Source organism: Periplaneta americana, chromosome 5 (genome assembly GCF_040183065.1).
Source record: "Periplaneta americana isolate PAMFEO1 chromosome 5, P.americana_PAMFEO1_priV1, whole genome shotgun sequence".
Lineage (NCBI taxonomy): Eukaryota > Metazoa > Arthropoda > Insecta > Blattodea > Blattidae > Periplaneta > Periplaneta americana.
This window is the reverse complement of record NC_091121.1, coordinates 190,672,887-190,692,954: the sequence shown is the minus strand read 5'-3', so window position 1 is coordinate 190,692,954 and position 20,068 is coordinate 190,672,887. Positions and strand designations below refer to the sequence as shown.

The 20,068-nt window shown below is 34.8% G+C and overlaps 1 protein-coding gene across 2 annotated transcripts in view; it reads left to right on the top strand.

The window, feature by feature from the left end:
- The window catches only part of eIF5B (eukaryotic translation initiation factor 5B), a 288,622-nt gene extending 268,921 nt beyond the window's left edge, over positions 1 to 19,701 (top strand). Inside the window, exon 23 of one of the 2 annotated variants that reach the window (XR_011332334.1) lies at positions 105 to 5,143. The gene's annotated coding sequence lies outside the window, so the exon portion shown is untranslated. Of the gene's footprint in view, positions 1 to 104; positions 5,144 to 19,422 lie in introns of those variants that run through there. The other variant, XM_069826929.1, reaches the window with a different exon arrangement.
- The last annotated feature ends 367 nt before the right edge of the window (positions 19,702 to 20,068 follow it).

Below are 20,068 nucleotides of genomic sequence, written 5' to 3'. Positions count from 1 at the left end.
GATCGTCCACCTCTGCTTCGGCATGTGGGCGTTAGGCCAGCAGCCGGCTGGTCGGTCTAGTCCCTTCACGGGCTGTAATCGCTACGGATTATTATAAGAAGAAGAAGAAGATGATGAAGAAGATAATAATAGTAATAATAATAGTAACAATTACAATAATAATAATAATAATAATAATAATAATAATAGTTAGTACTCAAATGAGACTATTAGTTTCAAGTATTTTAATTGCAAAAAAAAAAAAAAAAACGAAATTTATGTGGCGAAATTGTCATACCCTGGTCGACAATTTCGCCACTTCACAGTGTTCTGATTTTATTGTCTGTAGTTTTGAAATTAATTCCATTGAATTATGTACACAAATTTTAAGAGTGAATATCCGTACAAAAATTGGATAACGTTACGGTGGCGAAATTAAGTGCACCTACCTTATTTAACATTAATTATTATATGTTATATTAATTACAGAATTTTGTACTCACCCTCATGACAGTAACTGCTGGAAGTGTTGACCAGTTTGTTTCAACTTCGTCAGTTTTTTTTTCTGTAAGCACACGAGATTATGATTGTATTTTTCTGTCAATTACATAACCTGTTTCAATAAACTTTTTCACTAATTGCCCTCCTGATCGGAACTGGCCGGTCTGGAAAACGATTTCTAAATTTTTCGCCTTGTTCTGCCCCAGTATTTTTTTTTCGTAAGCTTATAATAAGCTTTCACAACATATGTGCGTTAAGGGGAATTGGACGTTATCACATGCAAAGTAATGGTAAAAATAGCTTATCTTCAAGCGGTCAGAATTGTAATACTATTTATCACAGCTCTTTCATTTTTTTAGTGATATATGTATACACATTAAGCTTTAAAATGAAAGAAGAATGGTTAATCTAGTGTAAATCTTACCCTTAAATTAATTTTTGAATTTAATCATATTTTTTATATAAATTCACTACATACCTGTGATTAGTTACACTCTATTCACTTATCATAGCACACATTGAATTAAAATTTTGGCCACTTACTGCTAATAGATACTAAAACATACCCTACTAAATTTATTAAAATATCTGTAATATTATGGGCATACGGCTTATACTAATCTTCAATTCCTTTTTAATTTATTGACGGTGATGATTGCTATAAGCCCTATGCCCATAATATTATAGATACATGAATAATTTTAGTAGGGTATGTTTTAGTATCTATTAGCAGTAAGTGGTCAAATTTTCAATTCAATATGTGCTATATTAAGTGAATAGAATGTACCTAATCACAGACATATAGTGGATTTATAAAAAAAATTGTGCTTAATTAAAAAAATTAATTTAAGGATAAAGATATACTCTAGAGTAACCATTCTTTTTCATTTCAAAGCTTAATGTGTATACATATATCACTAAAAAAATGAAAGAGCTGTGATAAATAGTATTATATTTATGACTGCTTGAAGAGAGGCTACTTTTACCATTATTTTGCATGCGATAGTGACCAACTCCCCTCAAAGCACAGAATCTCCATTACGCAATCTCTACGTGGTAACTAAAATAGGCCGCACGACATAGCACAACACGGTTTCTCTTTAGGTATTCCAATCTCAGATTGACTAGGCGTTGAAACGTTAAGTGAGGTAATGAACGCCGAAAGAAGTGGAGTTGGCCGTCCGGCAGTTGTTCAACCACCGCCGTCGCCTAGCAACCAACGAATAGACCGGTACTTACCGCTGGAACGCTCAGTATTTCTATATTATATCTTTAAAAAATAACATTGGTATGCGTTTATTGCTTTGTATACATTATGTACATAATTTGATTTTTTTTTTCATTTACGTATATAATTAATCCTATGTTTGTGATTTATATTAATTAATTTTAATCTTATTTACACATTTTTCTAGTTGTGTGAATGAAATCCTTTGAAACTAAAAGTGTTGTTTTGTGTAGAACATTATTCCACTTCTCTCTTGTCTTCCTTATAATATCCTTTGTGTCAAATAAATGAATATTCCTGCAAAATGTCCTTTCAGTTATGAAATATAAATATGTTCTCTAAAATATTCCTATATTTAGTATGTACTGATTATGTTTTATATTTTACGTATGTAAGAAATTAAAGAAATGTTTTGCTAGTTGTCTTCATATCCTAGATTTCGTTGGCTTTGCACATGAATCTAGTCCATTTATCCTTCATTAACTTCCATGTCCTTCCTGAATCACTCAAAATCATCCTCACAACTTACACAACGTGATTACTGGATGAAATATAATTATTTCGGGAGATATAGCTAACGAACATGTGTATAATCTTTCGTCTGTCAGTTGATATTTGATAAAAATACTTAGTGATTATGAAACGTAAGCCCGACATTCAGTTCACGTGCCATGGAGCGTATGCTCCGTGGTCCGCGAACTCTGTGCTGCTGTCACGTTTCACAGATAATCCGCTCACCAAATATATAGCATAGTTTACAGTAGTATATTTTCACCGTTAAACGCCACCAGACTTTGAAGATTGTGTGCTGCAATTCAATGTTGTTTATTTAAGGTTATCTTGATATTAAGTCCTTTATGCAAATATCACAAATCTTATGTGCTACGAAGATATTCGTCTCTTATAATGCCCTAAGATCTAGAGTCTTCAGTGGACAATGAACGGAACTTCGGTGACTAATCAACCAAGAAAGGTTTGATTTAGACATGGTGTAAAACCAAAATAACATCCTAAAGCGATAATGTTAATTGTTAATTCAGTTGTTCTTTCAAACAAACGGACGTACTTTAAAATGAAATCAATTAACAAAATTCTGTTAGAGAGAAAAGTTTCCTAATAGTCTAAAGAATGCGTATTCTAAATTTCATGCTTGTATCTTTAATAGTTCAGAAATTATATCCATAATTCTGTACAACAATAATAATAGAGTAAGAAAACCAATATATCATTACCTAAGATTCATAATAATGTATATTCGAGAAAGGCTGAAAATTAATTTTCACGGTTTTGAATGGATTTTTTTGTGACTACCAATAGAAGCTAGCATGTGTAAAGGATCAATACGCGCAGTAGACATTGTGCCAGCCTCAAATACCCTTTGTGCGAGATCGTGCGTATTTGCTTGGTTTCTGCACAAAACCAATCCGCAGAAAGTCTAAAATTCCACATTCAGTATTCCCAACCTAACACACATAACAATTTCCCTCTTCTTACCGCTTAAGTAACATATTTATTTTACTGCTTTAGGCTTTTAACATATTTTTAGAGACGTTCAATATAGTAATAATTATAAATTGGAAACTTACCACTGCAATTTCACCTAAATTGTACTGTTAATTATTGTTTCTAAATATTTGCAAAAATTAAGTAAACTCTACAACTCCACTAAAGTTACTGCATTCGTGATGCAAGTAACATTAAGGAAGCCGTGAAAAAATCAACAAGATTCCAGACTCATCATAGACTGGGGGGAAAAAAAGATAGGCGTATATCACGGCCTGCTGGAGCATAGTAAACACAGAAAACATTTTAAAGCAACAATGTTGAAGATAGATATTTTTGTTTTGAAAATTTGCCGTCATTGAACAGAAACCAAGATGGAGATTTCATTGCAACTAATTAGAAATTCCTCTTTCAGGTATGTAATAAACGATCTTCGCACAAAATAATGTACGATACACGAGCGGTATGTTTTCTTTCAATTCTCGGAAATTAAAAAAAGCTCAACTATGTTTTGCTTTTTCAAACTTTTCCTCGAAAATGAAAACTTCAACACACCGCTCTTGTAACGCATATTACTATTCTCTACAGCCGCTCAGCAATATACACATGTTCGTTTATATTAACTTTCTTTCTTACAAAGGCCCTTGCTCTTATCTTCCGGAGCTTTTCCTGTTGAATCACTTGTAAAATCTGTTTTCAAACTTTTGAAATTCCAGTCTTCATCCAGGTTTTCACAATTCTACAATTTAAACCTTTCCTCAATGGTAATTTCCTCTTCTAATCTCACTCCCTTGAGAGAAAATCTGTGTACAGCATAAAAATGAATATGATGTGTGTTAGCACTGTTCTTAAGTTATGTCTGGATGTGAATTATTTTCCGTTAACACATTTAAATTCTTTTAATTGTGATATCATTATAGCAAAAATATTCCACAGACACAAACTGTGATCTTTGTCTTTAAATGCGTTGTACATTTTCTTGATGTACTGCATTGCTGGAAACTTGTGATCATGTGATATTTCAGCTGACATAAACATCTAGTGAATATTGAACCACGTCTTGGTTCTCCAATTTATGACATCGTGTGAGCTTCAGTTTATTTCAGTGGTCAGAGAAAATATTTAAACTGCAAATAAATTTTGTAGAATGTTGTTTGATTTCAGCTGTTAATATATTGTGGCATTTGAGCAGTGGACATCTTTTGAGGTCTGAATTGCCGTAATTAATTCCATCATTGTCAGAAACTATTATAGTCTAGAGGAAATGAATCAATTGTAAACGATAAAGGAAACAAAAATTATCATGTTCTAACATCCTAAAAAGGTGGGATCAAAAAGCTCCAGAACGAAAAGACAAATTTAATTTTAAAACCGGTGTGACGCGCAGCTCCATGTAGTGTGTTGCGAAATTTTGAAATTGAAAAATAAATTTTATGCCATCCAAAAAATCTCTTTACAATGCATTTTTTATTTGCAACGAAGTCTTTGATATGTTACATTTTATTTTGAGACAGACTTTACCAATAAAACGTGAACACCTGCAAAAATGCCAAGTTCAGTTTTTCAACCATAAGGCCACGTATAGAGAAACTCTGTGCAACCCAAAAGCGCAGACGTCACATTAATTTAAATAGACGAGTTTTAAAAAACGATAATAAAAATCTTTTATCGGACATCCAGCATAGATAGGTTTGGATATTTTATACATACCTTTGTTTTTTTCTAATGCCAGTCAAGTTGCTGCTTCTTTTAGAATTTTCTATTACGTGTTAAATCAACCTATCTACAACACTGGATGTCCGACACTACATAGAAGTTGTTATCAGTGATTTGTTTCTGGCAGAACGTGCTGGAACGGCGTTCTAGCATCTTTTTGTTGCATTTTTCATTGTGGAACCGAAATATATATGAATAAAGATGTTTTTAATATAATTTTTCTTTGAATTCCGCTTAGATCTTGAAAGTCTTAGTTGGACGAAAAGGAGGTCAAAAACGACAAAATTCCCGTACAATTCAATTCAGTTCAATTTATTAAGCCATTAAACATACAGTGATAGGCTTCGTCACAATACAGAAGGGAGGGAAAAAAAACATACATTTGAAAATACATATATAATTGAAAACAGTAAAGTTTAATTAGAATGAAAACACAAAACATTTTGAAACTCTAAAAATTAATGAAAACACTTCACTCTTAATGCAATAATTGTAACTAAATGTAAATATTTATTATTTATTAAAAACAATTTCGTATGCATTTATGTTAAGAAACTCATCTACAGAGTAGAAAGGATTAATTAAAAGCCAATTATAAAATCTAGCTTTGAAACTATTGGTCGGTAGGGAAGCTTATTATATAATTTGTTCACTATTTCTAATTTCATGATAATGTATATTGGCTATTAATGAGTAATTGTCTATATTTTGTCGAGTGTAAAGGTCGACAATGTTCAAGATAGTTTGACTGACATAGAATTCTAATGGCTTTCTTTTGCAAAATCAAGACACTCCCAATTTTGCTACCATTTCCCCAGAAAATTAAGGCATACCTAATTATCGACTGAAAGAACGAAAAGTAGGCACATCTTAAATAATTTTGAGAAACGCAAGTCACTAATTTCTTTAATAAATATATAACTCTTGATAATTTTGTGCATATATATTCGATATGTTTTTCCCATGTTAAACTGGGGTTTATAAAAAGACCTAGAAATTTGGTATAGTTTTGTATGTTGTCCTTCTTTATTACATGATTTAGGCTAAAAGTTATGTTGACAGTCTTTTCTTGATTAAGCAAAAAACCATTAGATTCAAACCATAAAGCCATCTGTGATAGAATACAATGAACAGTAAGCATCTCCCCGTCCGCTATAAAATATTCTGCACAGAGTTTCACCACCTTTTTCTCTAGAAGAAAAGTACTGATTATTGTTATTATATTATTATTATTATTATTATCATTATTATTATTATTAAAATCATATAAGTGTGTTCCGATATCGTGGGCGTTCAGTAAAGTGTGTCGTTAGTCAAAAAAGGTTGGGAACCAAAGGATTAGGCTACATTTGGAGCTTCCAGGATATTTCGTCCAACCCAAATCTCGTCCAATGTATCAATTTTGTCCACAACTTGTCTCGTCCTGAAGGACATTTCATCCAATCCTATTCTCCCCTGTATTTTTGTTTTATCCTATACTCAGTCAACACAACAAGGACTTACGTCATTCCGTTTCCACGGTAAATTAAAATTTATTTTTACAGTAACTTAAAAATTTCAGTAACTTCTAATCATTAATATTTCCAGTTCTGAATATGGCAGAAATAATGAGTGACAGAGGAAAACCAATGCTTCATCTTCACAATTATTGTTACTATCTCATCATCCATCGCTTTGGAGGTTCACTGACTCCCTGAAGGAGGAGCAGAGGCAGAACTAAAAGGATATCACACACCTCCTCGGAGGTCAAAAAAACATTAGACATTAGGACAACATTGAACAGCCGTATCTACGTAACCAAGAGCGCATTTTCCCCTTAGTATAGCAATATTCCCTGTACAAGGCTGAAAACCGGATTTCGGTCAATCTCATCGGTGAAATTTTGATAAACATGAAAAAAAAAAAAAAACGTTTTTTTTTTTTTTATTTTCAGTATTTTATTATGAATAAACCTTCCATTTTATAATGGCGCTTACATCTGGAAAGTTCTAGGCTAACTGGATGATGGTAATGTACAGGTTTTCACATTTAAACTGTAAAGTTATTTTCTCTTTTTTTTTTATTTTTTATTTATTTTTTTTTTTTTTTGCATTCAAAATCCACTACGCGATACAGTTTTCGTGCAAATGTCTTGAAATTTTCTGGAATTGTGTATAAATACTGAACTAAAAATCTGATTTGAACTTTTTTTCATATTGCTAATAATGATCATATAATTTTCAAAAATGTTTGGCAGATAATTTAAAAGAAAAATCATACCAATATTTAAACATTTTAAAATAGAAAAGTAACAAATAGCGGAAACGGCGTTTTTTTTCTTTCTTGATGTGCTGTCATCTGTTGTTTCGGTCAACAATTATCAATTACGCATTTCCTGAAATTCCTTGAGCTGTTCTTTCTAGTGACACCGGTATGAATTTCGTAAAACACTTAGTGACAATTATAGCAGTTTATAACCCCGGAATGTTTCTGCTCACACACTGTACTGTGTGTATGCTGTAAAAATTGTAAATTGATAGATTGAAAAGTTGAAGAGTAATAGCAAAATTTCTTGACTTATACACAACAGTCATACGCTCAGACTACGCAGTCTCCTTAAAACACCTTAGCATGTCTTTCTTCGGAAGGGAAGTAAAGTCAGGAGTTATCTTAGATTTATCTAGCGCAGATGTCTCCAAAAGCGTACTCGCGAGTAAGCCCCTGAACGGAACCGAAGCCAGTACGTAATGAGCGCGTTCCGCCTCACCCATCCCCACCTGTACTGTACTCAATGTTTGTGCGCAAACGAAGAGCAGTGGCGGACTGCCATTATTATTGTGTTGGTCGGAGTGATCCACCGTTTCACAATGTCTTCTAATCAGGGACGTAGTACATTCAAGGATGAATAGGAAGAGAGATATTTTTGTGTTAGTGGGGAGAATGTGAAATGCTTAATTTGTTCGAAAATTTTTAAGGGTGTCTTAGAATTCAACATGCGACGACACTACTCGACTCTTCACAAAGAATATCACACAATTACAGGCATGTTGGACATGTGGAAATAATTTATTTTGGGGCTATTTGTATAACTTTTGGTTATACATAATAATCAGTGGCGTAGCGTTATTGTAAGCTAAAAAGCTCAGCTTCCCCAGGTAATAATAATTTCATAATAAACCTGCAGTTTATGAACAAAATTATTTATTAATTTTAATAGAGTTTATATTTATGCGTTTAATATTGTGATGCGGCAGCTCAGGATGATTTGTGATGCAGCAGTAAACAAGAAGCCTGCACACACCAGCTTCCAAGCAGACTGGTTTCTCACACTCATTCTTCTGTGTAATCCACCCCGCAGATTTTCCATCCCTTTCTAACTAACCTACCCTGGTCGCAAGGCACGGAAGAAGCTAGCTTTTACATTTAAACTTTCCGAGTTATCCCTTTCGTGAGTTATGTTCAGTTGAAGGTTAGTGTGCATTGTGGCTGATATAATAAATAATGAGTGAAATAACAGTTCCTGACACCAATTTACTTGAATTTTTAGGACAATTCTATTATCAAGACTGACTTACGAACAAAAGTGCGATTTAAAAGACAAATGACCGTGTCTGTTTGTTAGAGATATGTGTAAACCATGAAATCATATTTTACCATTTGAGGTCATGCCTTATTGGTGTTACTTAGAGGTTCCAACCAATCTTCGGACTGCTGACTTGACATTGACTACTATTTATTTTAAGACTATATTTTTGTAATACGTTTTCTCATATGTACATGAAAGACAACTTGAGTTAGCTTCCCCTGCTCAAAATTTCATGCTACGCCACTGATAATAATCAGTATATTACAAAACGTCTACACTCAGTTCCGCATGACAAACATATAGTTTTTCGTATAATTTTAGGTGAAATGCGTAGGCCTACAAATATTTTGATAAATATAAAACAAGAAAATACAGACACAAATCACACACGTGTCCTCAGTCTTAAACAAAAAAAAGCTTCTTGCTAGCCATGTTCTAGCTTGGAATATTGGAAAATCAATTAAGCCCTTTACAGGAGCATCATGTGTAAAATCGTTACTAAAATACTGTGTCCAGAACAAAGTCAAAGTTTAAGAAAATTAAATTGTTTCCAATTACAGTTCAGAGAAGGAATTTCAAAACTGTAAATGTAATTGAATCTGAAGTCGAAACCACAATTAACCAGTTTGTAGCTTACTCGCATTGCACGAAAGCACAGATAGAAATGACGAAGCTCACCTATCCATTTTCATCCGAGGAGTTAATGAACATTTTACTGTGTATGACTGTCTTCTAGATGTAATTACAAAATACAACTGGAGAAGATCTTTTCCAGGCACTGAAAGGCACCATAGAACAGAAGAGGTTGAATTTGCACTGGCTTCTGTCAATAGCAACAGACGGGGCTCCAGCTTCATAGTATGTCAAAATAATATACAAACGTATGATATTTCTTATTCTTTTGATGTTACTATTTGTAAACATAAGCAGACTGTTGCCGCGATCCCCCACTGATCGTTTCCATCTGTTGAGGTACGAGTCCCCCCCCCCTTCTCTAGCCTTACAGCAAACTGTGTTCGGCGGGCAGCATCGGGAGCACGAATGACGATACGCTTTTTGGAGACCTCTGATCTAGCGTAAAAGAATTCCGTCCCTGAGTAAGAGAGCTCTGTGCAAAATTAATTGCTTTTCCTTCCCTCATCAAGTTCCCTATCTAGAGTAACGTTATATTAAACTCCTTGTACGAGTCGAGACATAGGTGAGGTACAATCCGCGTCACCGTTTCTTGCGTGTGAAATAAGTAATGGGAACGTTAAGTGCTAGTGTCTTACCTTTACCGTAATCAGTCTGACAACTGTGTTTGGAAAATGGCTGATGTGACGTGTATAGGAAGTGGTACCATTCTCAGCTGCACTTGTAACATGCTCACAAACTGGGCTCTATACTCTAGGACAGCGTTTCTCAAACTATGGTTCGCGGACCACCTATGGTCCTCGAGGTCTGTCCTTGTGGTCCTTCAAAAAAGACAGGAGAAAAAATAAAATTCAAATGAATTACGTATCACATTATAGCTTAAAATCTCAGAGTTTGGAAATGACACATGGCAATCGAATTTCACTTTTTCTCCCAGTACTGCATTTTATGAAATTTATTACCCTACCCGTCTATCGACTTCCCACTCTACTCTCAGCTACAAAAGAAGGATTTAAAGCACTATATACGTGGTGTTTCTCGACAACTTTTCCCTGCACATCTGGCGCCGCGCCTGTAACCCAGCCAGGGACCACCCGAATTCATAACAGAGGACCAAAGTACCGAACCTTAATTCAATTTTAAGATATAAATATAGGCTATTTGGTATTAAAATATGCTACGAAAATGATAAATTTGCTTTCGAAGGGATCAAGAGTAGGTTGTCGGCGGAACTGTTCTGTCTTTAAAAGTGGTCCCCACTTCAAAAAAGTTTGAGAAACGCTGCTCTAGGACACACGCCAAAAACGCTGGCGCCAGCTGTACGAGCACTGTGTAAGTTATTGTGACGTTATAGACTCTCAGGCATGGAGAAAAACAGAAAAATTTTATTCGTGAAAGTTCAGTACCTGTATCTATTGAAATCAGATTTTTTATTTTCACAATAATTCAGTGTTGTATGTTAGTTCTATAACATACAATTACAACATGAATTTATGTCGATGTCAAACTTGCCATTTATTTTAATAAAATTGTTTTGCGCAGCACTGGTGAAAGTCCAAGTAATTTTACAAAATATTCGGGAACTTTTTGATTCCACCATAAATTAACAATACTGCCATTAATACTGTTGTCTAGTGGAAGAGTAACAATTTTTTTGTCTAATATAAACAAGCTCCTATTTGCTGAAGATCTTTCACTTTCTGTCAAATGATCTAATTGCTTATATGAGTACTTTATGTTTTGATATCTGGTCATTAATGCACACGTATATGATCGTGCTACAATAAAATCTTTGGTTAGTACATATTATGTGACTTGTTTTTATTAACCTTTTCACGTAACTTGTGAAATGACGCTATAGAGTAAACAAATCTCATAATATTTTAATGCCTCTACCGCTGTTCCTGATATTTATCCCAATATTGGTGTAATTTTTCTCATATCATTTGTATTTTTACAATGCTTGTATCCCATATCCTGTCGTTTTAATCATAATCGTTGTGTGTTAATAACTAGCGATGTTTTCATATTAACCGCTCAACGTGGTTTTACATATACTTTTCCAGCCATTACTGGCCTTCGATCTGTATTATTCCGTGCTGTTTCTACACCCCTGTTAAGACCGAGTACTTGAATTTAATATCTGAGATTCATAATTAAATTTTCTACGCATATTTTCCCATTGCTGCTATCGCTACTGATAGAGTAGTTTATTTCGTTGAAATAGTTTTATGAAAATGTTTACGTATACACTCGCATCAGCATAAGTATCTGCATTATATTACTGAAACCTTATTCACATAATATACCATAGTATTTAGGAAACAGACAAATCAGGAATACTGGACAGACGGACGAAATATGTAGGAGAGCTATATGAGACAGAGAATCGTTCTGATGACTTAGCTATAGAAGACGAAGCAGCCGTATCAGAAGAGAAGTTTATGTTTAAAAAATACTTATTGATTACCCTTTTGAACTCAGCTTCTCTGAATTTAAAGCCTATAAGATTGTACAGTTATACAAATGTATATTAGTGAGGTATACTTACAAAAATCATACAGATTATATATAATTTTCTTATATTTACAATATTAGTCGAAACCTTAATTTACCCTTAAGAGAGCAAAAATTATCATAATGGCAGGTTTAAAAAAACAGTATTAGTCTAGGATCAAAATTATATAACGCCATAATCAAAATACATCCAGAATTTTCAACATTTTTTGTTTTTAAGTTCAATAAAAAATTGAACATATGCTTATCATTGATTCTATGTAGTATAGGTTTTTTTCATGTTCTTATTTTTTTGTTTATATATATATTATCGGTCTCACCAATAAAAACTCTTATACAGACGTTTAACTGTCTTATACTTACACAATGAATAGCTCGTTTATAAGTCGTGTGTAAATTCCTTACTAATAATCACTACATACGTCGTGTGTAACAGTACAACTGTTACAAGCTACGTCATACTTTCGTCATTACGTCAATACGAAAGGTAATAGAATATCTAAGGTTCTCTATTGCAGTCGACCTGGTTGGCGAGTTGGTATAGCCCAAGGTTGCAGGTTCGATCCCGGGCCAGGTCGATGGCATTTAAGTGTGTTAAATGCGACAGGCTCATGTCAGTAGATTTACTGGCATGTAAAAGAACTCCTGCGGGACAAAATTCCGGCACATCCGACGACGCTGATATAACCTCTGCAGTTGCGAGCGTCGTTAAATAAAACATAACATTTAACATTTCTCTATTGCATCCGATAGTGCGCGCCAGTGTGCCGCGTTAATTATCGATAGCACAACTGGGCCTCATCGATTGCCACGCTATATTTTTGTCAAAGTGTACAGTACAGTAGCCACCGGCGTGGCTCAGTCGGTTAAGGCGCTTGCCTGCCGGTCTGAAGTTGCGTTCGGGCGCGGGTTCGATCCCCGCTTGGGCTGATTACCTGGTTGGGTTTTTTCCGAGGTTTTCCCCAATCGTAATGTGAATGCAAGGTAATCTATGGCGAATCCTCGGCCTCATCTCGCCAAATATCATCTCGCTATCACCCATCTCATCGACGCTAAATAACCTAGTAGTTGATACAGCGTCGTTAAATAACCAACTAAAATAAAAATACAGTACAGCAATATTTTTCTAATTATTCTGTGCTGTTTGGTTTGTTCTGTGGTTACAAGGTAAACATCATGGTAAAATGACAATCGATACGAACAACTGTTAGAATGGCGGCCATTTTTTGCACTATATACAACGCTTAAACAAGGGGTTTTGTGTTTATAACTACTGCAAAGCAATTCCCATGTATAGTTACACGCTGTTTATACATCCATCGCTTATGATTGGTTTATTAATAACGTTTTTCGTCCCAACTCTGCATACTTATAAATCTTGTATAAAAATTATGCACGGTTGATTAGAAAGACCATAATATAGTCCACACCTGTGGAGTAACGGTCAGCGAGTCTGGCTGCGAAACCAGGTGGCCCGGGTTTGAATCCCGGTCGGGGCAAGTTACCTGGTTGGGGTTTTTTCCGGGGTTTTCCCTCAACCCAACACGAGCAAATGCTGGGTAACTTTCGGTGCTGGACCCCGGACTTATTTCACTGGCATTATCACCTTCATCTCATTCAGACGCTAAATAACCTGAGATGTTGATACAGCGTCGTAAAATAACCTAATAAAAACCTTATATATAATATTTTTATGTATTAAATAGAAGTACACTCGAACATGAGCTTTGTTCATACGTGTGTGTGTTCCTGATTTGTTATGCTTTGTACAATTAATTTAGTATAAATAAATATCAGATATGTTCTTATCGCAGTGCTTAATAATTATGTGTACGTTTTGAATTAATAGTTGACAATAATCTGTAAATGGTAATGTCATTCACACTATGACAGAGAAACTAAATTGTAACAACACTCATGAACTTGTAATGACAAAGTATGTAGGCTATCATATCTGTGACACATTTTTTTGAATATAATATTGACATTGATGCAGAGGTGAACCCGTTGCCCGAACTATACTCTCCCTTTCTTTTTGTCGCAGCATGTTCATAGTTAGCGAATATTAAATATTAATAAAAATCCACAAACAATTATGGAAAACACGGGAATTTTTCTTCAAGTAAGTAAGGAAATAGGTTTTGAAGTGAACCCCGAAAACAACAAAGTATATGATTATGTCTTGTTACCAGAACATAGTACAAAATGGAAATATACAAATTGGAAATTTAGCCTTTGAAAAGGTGGAAAAATTCAAGTACTTTAGGGAAACAGTAACAAATATAAATGAAACTCTAGACGAAATTAAACGCAGAATAAATATGGGAAATGCCTGTTATTATTCGGTTGAGAAGCTTTTGTCATCTAGTCTGCTGTCAAAAAATGAAATTAAACGCAGAACAAATATGGGAAATGCCTGTTATTATTCGGTTGAGAAGCTTTTGTCATCTAGTCTGCTGTCAAAAAATGAAATTAAACGCAGAACAAATATGGGAAATGCCTGTTATTATTCGGTTGAGAAGCTTTTGTCATCTAGTCTGCTGTCAAAAAATGAAATTAAACGCAGAATAAATATGGGAAATGCCTGTAATTATTCGGTTGAGAAGCTTTTGTCATCTAGTCTGCTGTCAAAAATGAAATTAAACGCAGAATAAATATGGGAAATGCCTGTTATTATTCGGTTGAGAAGCTTTTGTCATCTAGTCTGCTGTCAAAAAATGAAATTAAACGCAGAACAAATATGGGAAATGCCTGTTATTATTCGGTTGAGAAGCTTTTGTCATCTAGTCTGCTGTCAAAAAATGAAATTAAACGCAGAATAAATATGGGAAATGCCTGTTATTATTCGGTTGAGAAGCTTTTGTCATCTAGTCTGCTGTCAAAAAAATCTGAAAGTTAGAATTTATAAAACAGTTATATTACCGGTTGTTGTTTATAGTTGTGAAACTTGGACTCTCACTTTGAGAGAGAAACATAGGTTAAGGGTGTTTGAGAATAAGGTTCTTAGGAAAATATTTGGGGCTAAGAGGTATGAAGTTACAGGAGAATGCAGAAAGTTACACAACACAGAACTGCACGCATTGTATTCTTCACCTGACATAATTAGGAACATTAAATCCAGACGTTTGAGATGGGCAGGGCATGTAGCACGTATGGGTGAATCCAGAAATGCATATAGAGTGTTAGTTCGAAGACCTGAGGGGAAAAGGCCGAGACGTAGATGGGAGGATAATATTAAAATGGATTTGAGAGAGGTGGGATATGATGGTAGAGACTGGATTAATCTTGCTCAGGATAGGGACCGATGGTGGGCTTATATGAGGGCGGCAATGACTGTTCGTCATTCACTCATATGAAGCCAGTTGTGTACACCAATTTACAGACAAATTCATTGTCCAAGATGCGCCATAGGAGGCTGGTGTACACTACATTACGATGAGATGATGATGATGATAATGATAGTGATGATTTGTTTGGATGCCACAGGGATGGGCTTACCCAACAGAAGTTATAAATCGGCGATACGCCGGGTATTGAACCCGTGTCCATAGTATTATAAGTCCAGCGCTCAAGCCACCAGACTACCATAACGGCTTTGTAGTTTTATTTTAATTATTAAAATAGGAGCAGAATTTTGTTGGCAAATGTACTTTCTACACTGTCTGTAGCTGAAATGTAGTCCACCATTGTAGAGTAATTGTTAGTATGTCTGACCGTAAAATGAGCAGGCCCAGGTTTAAATCCTTGTTGTACATATTTCCTAGTTGAAGTTTTTCCGAGGTTTCCCCCCAGCATTTGAAGCAGAATTGCTGTGTAACTTTCGTCGTTTAACCTCGGACTCATTTCGTTATCATTACTACACACACTATTTTTGCTTATAACTTTCGACTCAGTCATTTCCGGACCATGGTTCCTTATCTCAAATTGATACATGTGCCCTTCGCCATCATCCCTGAAAGTTTGTAACACCACCTCGGAAACACCCTGTACATTGCGTAATTCGTATGCTTTCGTGTACCGCAGAGCATCGAAACTTGTTGAACATATATATATATATATATATATATATATATATATATATATATATATATTTCAAGAAATAGTCTGCCCAGGCATCCTGGGTTGCCAAAAACACAGAATAACACACATATAAGAATAGTAATGATTACAGTAAGATAGATGAGCCAAATTTAAATGTGAACTAGGAGCTTAAGTTTAAGAAATAATAAATTTGTACATATATTTGTAACAATCACACACTAACGAATAGAAAAGGGGGGGGTATTATGATATTCCGTATAAATGATTTTTCAGAATCGCCACAGACCCTTTAATGGTTGAAGTGATTATTTTTGGAATGATGTCATGGATTCCAAATGTTTTGATAGTGTTTACAGTTGATCGTGGGATGGTGCCCCTCGCTCCGATCATTAAACCATGTACTTCCCAGGTGCCTTCCATCTGATATTTTTCTAGAAAATACAGAATAGTAGGCTCATAAATTTGTTGTTTCTCTTTGTTAACCTCAGATGGTTGTGTCTGGCTCATCTCAAATCTAACAGTTGGGTCCAGTATAAAGCCTTTACTATTAGTCTTGTCTAGAGCCACGATATCCGCTCTTCTAATTCCGCCGCCTTCAGACGCAACGCAGTGCACCTCTTCATGGACCTCGAAGGATTTGTTTCTAAGGGCTTGTGCTATTAGTTTTCGGATGTTATGATGGCGTGAATTTCTCAGGAGTTCTCCATGCTGACAGGATCCTAGGACGTGTGCTAAGGTTTCAATCTCGTTGCAGTATCTGCAACGGAAACCGTCCAAGGATCTCCCATGAAGACTTCTCACTGGTGCTACGTTAGCATTCATCTTAATTGCGTCCCGCCATTCAGAGGAAGCTAGACCCTCCTTAGAAAAAATCCATTTATTTCCGGGAGTATATTCTTGAAATAAAATAACACCTTTTCCTTTATGTGGAAGCGCACACCATTTGTCGTACTCTTGTTTCCTAAGATTTTGTCGTAGTTTATGGACATTGATGTTACTTATATCCAGATCTTCAGGTGGAATTTTTAACTTCCTGGAACATACTTTCTTTTCTGCTGCTATGTTCCTTGTAGAAACGACAAGAGGATTCGAGGTTCTCAATAATGTGTTGCAAATATTGAGATGCTGTAAATATGCTTCATGTTGATTCATTTTTTACAAGAGAATGGAAAATGCTTTTTTTGACTGATGATTATCAAAATTTCACCCGTTATCCCCCTTAACGAATTTAAAACTTCATGGTCTGTTTCGATGTTCAAATGAAGTTTGTGTGCCAATAAAAAATAAATAAATTTCCATGGCGTCAGGCAGTTATTATTTAGCACTTTATATTATTATTATTATTATTACTATTTAAAATCATCCACACCTCCACACCCTCTTACCTAGCATCTCGTTTTGTTTACCTTTTACTACATCGAACCCGGAACATGTACCTTCTCTCTATTCCTCTGCACAGAACATCCTTCTACTCATCATCCTTCAGCATATCTATTCCACGCCTCTGGAATTCTCTCCCTGACCACGTCAGAGACTGTCGGACAATATCAAAATTCAAATTTAAATAAAAAAATCACATTCTAGTTCGTGGAATTGTTTGTTGAACACATGTCGGGTTGCGCAACTTCACCTTAACCCATGACATATAGTAAATATAGTAACTATGCTGTTGTAAAATTCAAAATTAATATGTAATGTATTTATTATTATTATTATTATTATTATTATTATTATTATTGCTACTACTACTATTATTATTATTATTATTATTATTATTATTATTATTATTATTATTATTGTCAGTTATCAATAACATCATTGCTATCTCTGTTTTCTTTCTTTTCGTTGTATTACCTCGATGAGAGCTCTATAATGTACTTTTGACTCTGTTGACCCTCTATAGGGCTTTAACTTAAGTTGTATCATTTTAATCAGTGTTTGTATTTATTTTTTGTATTTATATGTGCTATCTGGTAGGATGGAAGAGAAGGCCTTATGGCCTTAATCCTGTCAGATTAAATAAATTATTATTATTATTATTATTATTATTATTATTATTATTATTATTATTATTATTATTATTACAGTGAAACCTGTCTAAAGCGGCCATCTGAAGTTACCTTATAAAATGGCCGCTTGATTAAGGTTGCGGTTTTTTATGAATCAGCCTGAAAATACTGAATTTCACTGACTTCTTAGTACTGTGCGCGTACAAGAATCGTGCATATTAATGTCAGCCTCTTCCATTCTTGCAACTAGCCTTTTCAAAACTCAATTTCTTCGCCCTCGCACACTTGAACCATTCGTAAACGAAATCATTCACATTACTAAACACAGATTCTCTCTTCTTTTTTTGGCCACCAAGCATATTTTCCTCCCATTGTTTTAATATTTCATCTTAATTATACCATGTATTTGTGTCCTTCTACATTTGAATATTTCTGCAATTTTTCTCGCAGATGTTCCCTTCTCGCTTTTTTCGTTTCACCTCGGAACTTAATACCACTCTAGATTTATTGTTAGACTCAAACTAACGTCACAGTTCCTCTGAATCAACTGAATGAAAAGAAGAAAAATTCGCAAAAGCTGGTCCAAATAGAAAAAGATGGAAAGAGGAGAAAAAAATATAAAAAAATTTCGACTGGTTAACTACTGACCTAAAACATACTGTGACATTTTCGATTGAAAACGTCCGTGTTTCAATCCTTTAAAAACGAGTAAGAATTTATGGCTGTGCAGGGTCGGAGTGGAAAGTGACAAAAGAGTCATAAAACTAACCAACTAACCCCAAGATATGGAGGGTGTACTGTTGTACACTTGGCTGTTGTACTCGTGATATTGCTCTCTGTCCTCTAACCATCGAAAAAATAGGTCAGACAGTATCCGTGAAAAGATTTTTGTTGGACAGTGACTGTTATAATCAAGTTCCAATCCAAAGAGACTCCGGCCGCTGGCCGAAGCATGAGGTGGCCGCTAAATAAAGAGAGAATTTGTATTGATCTTATGGAAAATCCAATTGGTTCCAGAGAAAATTGGCCTTTTGGCCAGGTGGCCGTTTAAATGAAGTGACCGCAAAGGCAGGTTTCACTGTATTATTATTATTATTATTATTATTATTATTATTATTATTATTATTATTACTACTACTACTACTACTACTACTACTATTACTATTATATCATCCCTTATTTTCCTATGATCCCTGAATAACACTTCTTGTTAACATGGAACGTCAAGAGAATAATTGAGGGGCGTTTTCACAAAACTCGTTATCTACAATCTTGTTTTTTTTTTTTTCAAGAGAGCTCTTTTCTAAAATACACAACTGTAGATACCGAGTTTTGAAAAATCTCTTTTATTTTAAGATCAATTTACTGATATACTTACCAACTTTAGCTCAATTCTGATAGCACCATTGGATTCTCCTGACCCAAAACCATAAGAATACGCTAAACCCTCAAAATCGAAAAAAATGTAGATAACGAGTTTTGTGAAAACGCCCCTCTGAAAACCTCTCGGGAATCGAACCTTGATGCGCTTATCCTGCTGTTAGACAAGCTTCACGACATTTGATTTCCTAATAAGCTGTTGAGGAAAGTAGAACAAGTTCATTTAGCAAATACCGCATTACCCAGTGTTTGGATGGCCTTTAAAGTATTCCTAAAAGGGAAAAGGTCCGTGAGAAATATTTGCGTAGTGATTGTGCAAGAGTGAACCAAGTTGTTTTTGTTGCCTGCAGATGTGTGGTGAACTGGGTCTTCCTTGTGTGTCGGTACTAGGCGAAACGCCACAGCGAGTGAAATCAGCGCTTCTGCGGTGTGGAACTGCAATGGGTGAACTGCTGTGTTTAAATGTGTTTGCTCTTACAAATGATTGTTTTGTATGTTTAAAGTTTCGTATAAATGTTAAATTGATAATGATAGTTTTGATTGGTTATTGGACAAGAAGTGGAAGTCACGTTTTGTGACAAATAAAACGCGATTATTGTCACAGTGTTTTATTAAATTGTAAAATAATATTTAAATGCTATTTTGTTATTCGGCAAAGCGATTGAAATGTCGTTTCGCCATATTTTAATTTATAGTAGTAAAGAGTGCCCCAGAATGTTTACCCTGATTAGAAATGTTTTTAGTTCTTAGTGAAAATAGGTATGGACACAATGTTTGATGCAAAGATACACTAACTCAAATTGTTTAGTCATTGTATGGTCATTTCACTTCAAGCACTCAAAATGTCCAAATGGTATTCTAACTCATTTCACATATTTGTCAGCATTTTACGTGTTACTCGTTCAAATGCTTGAGTGATGCGTTGAAGCAATGTCTGCAAATCCTGTACAGGGGTGGCATACACCAAGTTCTTTACATAGCCCCAGAAAAAGAAAT